The sequence below is a fragment of the Thermobia domestica genome, chromosome 14, assembly GCF_964235325.1.
Source record: "Thermobia domestica chromosome 14, izTheDome1.hap1.1, whole genome shotgun sequence".
NCBI lineage: Eukaryota > Metazoa > Arthropoda > Insecta > Zygentoma > Lepismatidae > Thermobia > Thermobia domestica.
The window spans coordinates 63,567,892-63,573,891 of record NC_137467.1 but is presented as its reverse complement, the minus strand read 5'-3'; the positions used below and the strand labels follow the sequence as shown (position 1 = coordinate 63,573,891).

Below are 6,000 nucleotides of genomic sequence, written 5' to 3'. Positions count from 1 at the left end.
TATGCAGCAATTAATTATCTAATTTTGATTAAATCACTTTTAATCATACATATAGTCAATGTAATCGTGTTTTCATGCAGACAGAACATGAGTAATGCATTAATATTAGTAAATCTCAAAATGGCAAATGTCCCCTTAATGTTGAAAAGTCTGTTGCTATAAATTTTCATAACAAGTGCACTAAACCAATATACCCAAACCTATATCTGAACCAAAATAAAATCAACTATACAACGCGCTTCGTTTTTAGGTCTTACTATAGATCGTAACCTGACACGTTAATTTGATATAGAGTCAGTCATTAATAAATTAAAATATGTTATGCACTAAAGATTATTAGAAAGAAGATAAATTTAAAATGAGCTAAAACCTTGTACCATTCGTATTTTAGCTCTATCTTGCAATATGGCATCATGTTCTGGTAAAATTCAAGTCAGAGACTTAATGTTTTCAAAATTCAGAAGAAAGCCATAAGAATACTTTGTGATAAGAAGCCGACTTTTTCTTGTAGGAATCTCTTTAAAAAGGTCAATATACTTACACTGGATAGTTTATATTTGTATCATCTGTTTTTCTATTTGAAAGAACACTTACCAGTATTCGTAACAAATAAGGATATACATAATCATAATACGCGAAATAAGACTGATTTTCAGTTGTGTAATCACCGCTCAGGAATGTATCAAACAAGTGTAAGTTAACCCTGGAATACACAGACAAAAAAAGGTTACGTGAATACACAGGTGGGGTGCCAGCGCACCCCATACAATTTAACGCTACTAAATTTATAATACACGAACTTAACTTTATTTATTTTATTTTATCAGTTACAAGAAGGCACAATAGCAGTTTGTATGTATTTTTGAACAGACACAGCTATTCCTTACTGCACAAAATGCAGACTTCCTTTCTGTGCTCAGCAGAAACCGACTCGTTGCATCTGAAACAAAAAGATTTAGTTTTTCTGTCCATATTCCTAGGGCACATTCGACATCGTGTTTACTCTGGAAAACTAGATTTTGAATCAATTACAGGTGACAGTTCTCTTTGAATTCCAAGGATATTTCTCATACAAATAGACAAATTAGTTGGAAGATTTGTCTTGAGGCGTTCCAGCATGTAGGGTCTGGAAAACTGCAACCCAAATTTTATTTAGAAACTCCGAACGGATGGTTGAGAATTCCATTTATGGCCGTTTCTTACTAATATAGAGGCTCCTCCTATAGCTGGATCATTTTCGATGTTACCCTTAGTGTCACTCGTGCCACTTCCACTAACTTCATCATTCACTTCCGATTATACTTCAACATTGTCATCGGACTCACTGAAATTACCTTCAGAATCATAATCTTCTTCTAATGTGTTCAGTACAAAGTCTGTAAAGTTGCTTGAACCTGCACACACTTTCGCCATCATGCAAATAAACAAATATGCATGCAAAGTATCTAAAACGAATTTTGTCAAAAATGGAACTTCACATACGTAAATACACAGGTGGGGTGCTGGAGAACCCCATCCCTTGAATATATTCTCTTATAAAACGAAACAATTTGCTTCACACCCATCACCGTGAATGTCATGCTCCAAAATGAGAATACACGGAAGCACCAACCAATGTGCTTGAGAACAGAGCCACAATGGCGACGAGTATAACGTCTGGGGTGCTCCAGCACCCCCCCTTTGTATTCCAGGGTTAATTTGTACAACATGTTGCCTATTGATATAAAGTGTGAAGAAAATATGAAAAGGTTCAGATAAAAGTTAAAATTGTCTCTATCAGAAAAATCGGTAGCAGTATACGAGAGAACCCCCTGATCTGCGTTTCTTCTGTGTTCTATTACCACTTCTACATGAAATACCATAAATTTTCTACGCAGTGCAATAGTAAGTAGGGGTGTAGTATACATGAAGCTGCATCAATTTCCGAAGGAGCAGGACGCTCATACCAAGGATGTTATAAAATAGAGGATCTGCCCATACGTATCTTCATCATATGAACTCAATGAAGCCAAAAAAACAACCGAGCATCGTCTGAGCAGGTACGTTTGATTGGCTACTCTCGTTTCCGCCATGATTGTTGGCTCGGAACATTGCGATCTTAGTGGCTCGGAATGGGCAGAGTAGGTGTGGCGAAGCTGTGACGTATGGCTTCACGATTTTGTTGTATGAGCAGATCCTCTATTTTATAACATCCTTGGCTCATACTTTTAGGGATTATTCATTGAGTATGTACAAACTTACACAGGGGGTAAGAAAGCGACTTTTACTTACCTATCAACTGATACGAAAATAGAAAAAAACGTACATGTACTTTATATCTGTATGTGTAGTGCCCTTGTACTTTATCTATGACTATGTATGTGTGTGTGTGTGGTGGGGGGGAATTTGAAGCATATCGCATGTCTTGAGCACATGGATACTTCTTACGGTAATAGTATACAACGGGTCCTCATCATCTTCTGTGCGCGTGGATACTTCCTACTGTTGCACTACGTATAAAAATGACTTTATTACAATTACAAGTGGTAATAGAACACGCAAGAAACCCAGATCATGTTGTATTCACACTCCTGATCTGCGTTTCTTACGTGTTCCATTACCACTTTTACATCAAATAAAATCATTTTTATACGTAGTGCAACAGTAAGAAGCTTCCACGAGCACGTGACATGCGATATGTGTTTCAAATGCCCCACATATAAACATACACAATGTACAAGGGCACATTATTATTCTTCGTATACCATATTTAAAAGAATCCTAAAAAAAAGAACATCTGTAAGTACAAGGGCCATTTCAAGAATGCAATAAAAATAAGGGAGGAACTACCAAGCGAAAATGCGCACAGAATAAGTACAAGGGGCATATTATTGTTAATCAAAAAATATAAATCACTGTAAAAGTTAATGCCTACAATGACCTAGTGAGCAACATACAAGTGTCTAACGCCCACGTGATGAAATTTTAATAAAATATTAAAATGTCAATCCACAGAAAAGAATGACTCATTAACTAGTATAAAACATACTATTAGCAACATTGCAAAGCACCAATATAAAAACAGATAAAAATTGTACATCTTACTTACATGTGTTCCTACAGCCATATTCTGCGATCCTTCCTCCCAGTGTGCTTCCACCTACATTCAGAAAACAAAGCAGAAGCTACGTCAATGTGCGCAGAACCATAAAAAAAATGCAACTCCACGTAAGCGTAACCTCTAGCTACAACTGCAGGACGTTATACGGCCCGCAAGAAAATTCCCGAAAATGCAAATTACCAGTAAGTGAAAATAAACAACAAAAAATCACACTTCGCGTTGCGTTCAGCTAACAAAAACCTCTACAAATTGACCCCACACCTTGACGCAAAGCTCTACGGAATAACCTCTCAAACCCGTTATCTGCACAAAACCTGGTAAGCAATCACGCTACACCTGCTACTACTGCGTACAACTCTCAAACAGTTGAAGAGAGTTCGCCGTGGATCATAATAAACAAGGAGTACGATCACAAAGGTGAAATACGTATCTTGGTTTTATATTCGTATCCCCAGGAAAGTGAAACACACTCGCTTCGTAACCCCATTTTTAAGTTCTTAGATGTTCAATGAATAACCTGTAAAAGACTGCACTTCGTGCGTCCTCGGACAGTGACGAGGACTGACATATACATTATCCAAAAAATGTTACAATTTTCGTAATTTCTGTTCACGTTCGGCTAGTTTATAGTAGGTTAGGTTAGGTTAGGGTAGTTTGTATTATTTTAGTGTAGGAGTCCTGCATATGTTTCCAAACATGATAGAATTTCGCTTATTTCTACTAATATTAGCTTAGTTTGGGATAGTTTAGGTTCGTTTATGTTAGGTTAGGTTAGATTTTGTTATGTTATGGTACGTCTAAGTACTTACATCATTCATTTCTCCTGTAAATTTTGTGTTTCTATGTTCTTCTTGACCTCTTGTACTAAACCAACATCAGGAGTATAGTTGCAACGTAATTCATTATTAGATTTGGGTTACAAATAGTACTAATCCGCTATTTCTGTATCCAACCTTTCTACTTTTTAACCTTCACTCCAAGCAATAGGGAATGTATTCTTGGAGGAGAAGAAGTAAGCAATTGTTTCGACAGTGGTCGGTACACGAATACCCCCTGTTTTGTGTACTTCTTTGAGGAAGAGATTGGAGTCGAATTTTCTATATACCTACACTAAACTTCATTTTCTTTTATATTTAAATGCATTTACATCGTCTTCTCTTTATAATTTTTTTCTTTTTTTTCATTTTACGCTTTCCACTTTCCTCTAACTTTTTGACATGTGCAACTTTGCTTTCAGCCTTCTTTCACTGTCTGAACTTTTTCCCCGATTTTGACCTTTTCCTGACTGAAATTTTTTGTCCGATTGTGTCCTTTATTCCCAATTGTGTCCTGTACATTATTCAAGTTAGTTCCTGAATCAAAAATTCTGCGTCTGAGGTACACATAAGACAACTTTCTCACTGTAGCACACAGGATTTTAATGCTGGTGGACCGACCTATTTGACTGATAATGGTGGCAAGATAAGACGAGAAGAAAGGCACAAGCAAAATGAAAATATCTAAAGCAGATATCCGTAAGACTAATAGTTAATTTGTACGAAGTTACATGCATATATAAGATACAGAATCCACACGATACGCGTGTAACATTAATATTGGTAAGGCACAGTTTTTCTTCCTTCAGTTAGCGTATAAAATAATTAGAAATCTAATGTTTTACTCTTGTAACAAATAGTTAAGTCTTCGCCATATTTATTGCCAGTACTGAATAATAACTTTCCGCTTTATAAAGATTATGTTTACTATGTACGTTAGTTTATAATACACTTAATTGACTTAATAAGGGTTATGTTTAACATAAGGGGTCCAGAAGCACGTAAAAAAAAAAAGAAGCAAAATTTAGATAAACTGTTGATGCGAGTACTTAGACCTAACACTACCTAAACTAATCTATCCTAAACTAACATAATATTAGTACAAATAAGCGAAATTCTATGATTAATAATATATACATATATATACGACCACTTCACTAACGTAATGTAACACGAACTAATCTGAATTGACCTAATCCAACCTTATGTGAGCAGAAATTACTGAATTCTAATATTTTGTGGAAATAATTGCAGGACCCCTTTGGCTAAACATTAGCTCTTAATGACTAACCAACAGTGTTTCTTCCTTGGTGCGTTCATAAAAAAAAAAAAAAGGTTAGACTGCACTTTATACCGAACATTCATTGGAACCGATTCCTCGGAGCAGTTCAGATCAGTTCCCAAAAGTAATCCAATGAATCGAAGCAATCAGCAAATAAATTCTATACAAGTTTTGCAGACCACCAAATAAGCAATCATAACCTATCTTTTCACCAGCAAACTAAGATATATCATGACAATGATGATAGATTACGATTGCTAACCAAATGATCTCCCACACTCACCAAGAACTTAGTCTTCAAGTACTAGGTACAAGGGCAATATTCTTGAGAACTGACGCTGAAATATTCCGAGAAATCAATGCAGGTGAAACGCTATCAATTTTGAGATCTAAATGAGAGCTACCACCCCCCAAACCCCCCGTTCAATTACACTAAAAGCATCAAAAACAATAAATAATCAAACCACTACTATAAATCTAACGTAATAGGGAAAAAATTACTGTAAAATAATAAATTAACACTCACCACTAATTATAAATCAATCCAGCATGCCAAAAAAATTAGTTACATCACCAAAAAAAAAAAAAAAAATCATCGACGACCCAGCAGCAGCCGGAACAACCAATAGCAGACTATCCACTTCTGACTACGGCGCATTCGGCCCACATTAAATTTCCGTCTACCGAACAAAATCCCGTCCGCACTTTCGCCAATCCCAAGAGGTTCGCCCAGTACATGGCTGAAGTAGCACTCTCATTGGCCGGGTACGGACGACGTCACAAAGATTCAAGTTCAACCTGCT

At 36.2% G+C, this 6,000-nt stretch overlaps 1 protein-coding gene across 5 annotated transcripts in view; it reads left to right on the top strand.

The window, feature by feature from the left end:
* The first annotated feature begins 4,562 nt into the window (after positions 1-4,562).
* The window catches only part of LOC145669704 (uncharacterized), a 50,492-nt gene continuing 49,054 nt past the window's right edge, over positions 4,563-6,000 (top strand). For all 5 annotated transcript variants that reach the window (XM_081738003.1, XM_081738002.1, XM_081737999.1 and 2 more), the window contains exon 1: positions 4,563-4,698. The gene's annotated coding sequence lies outside the window, so the exon portion shown is untranslated. The remainder of the gene's footprint in view (positions 4,699-6,000) is intronic.